Raw genomic sequence first — 469 nt, 5'->3', positions numbered from 1 at the left:
TTGGTGCTATACAAATAAAATTGAGTTGAATTGAATTGAATCTTAAGTAACCGAAGGGGCATTTGCAGGTTGCCTAAAAACTGGAGCTAGACCGATAAATCAGCCCATATTAGCTGATTGCAGACATATCCGTATCTGTCTATTTGTCGGCCAAAAAGTAGCAAGCAATGCACAAAAATGCCAAATCATGTTTCAGTTAGTTAAAAGACAGTGTCACTAGTAGGAGCACTAACAAGTTTATGTCAAAAATACATATTTTTCCTCTTTCCTGTAGTGCTATTTATCTAGATTGTTTTGGTGTGAGTTGCTGAGATTTGTAGGTGTCTGCCCTTTATCCAATACGATAGAACTCTAAGATGGTACTCGGCTTGTGGTGCTCAGAGTGACAAATAAATCCATTTGAAAAACTCAACAGCAATGTCTCTTTCTAGAAATCATGATCCTGCACTAATGTATTGTATATGTATGT

The 469-nt window shown here is 36.7% G+C and overlaps 1 protein-coding gene across 1 annotated transcript in view; it reads left to right on the top strand.

Moving 5' to 3' along the window:
* LOC118332807 (serine/threonine-protein kinase Nek6-like) overlaps window positions 1–469 on the top strand; it is a 23,279-nt gene that overhangs the window by 14,490 nt on the left and 8,320 nt on the right. The gene's annotated exons all lie outside the window — the stretch shown is intronic.

This window comes from Morone saxatilis, unplaced genomic scaffold, assembly GCF_004916995.1.
Source record: "Morone saxatilis isolate NCDOM2014 unplaced genomic scaffold, NCSU_SB_2.0 Contig21, whole genome shotgun sequence".
In the NCBI taxonomy this organism is placed as follows: domain Eukaryota; kingdom Metazoa; phylum Chordata; class Actinopteri; family Moronidae; genus Morone; species Morone saxatilis.
This window is presented reverse-complemented; position numbering and strand designations above follow the sequence as displayed.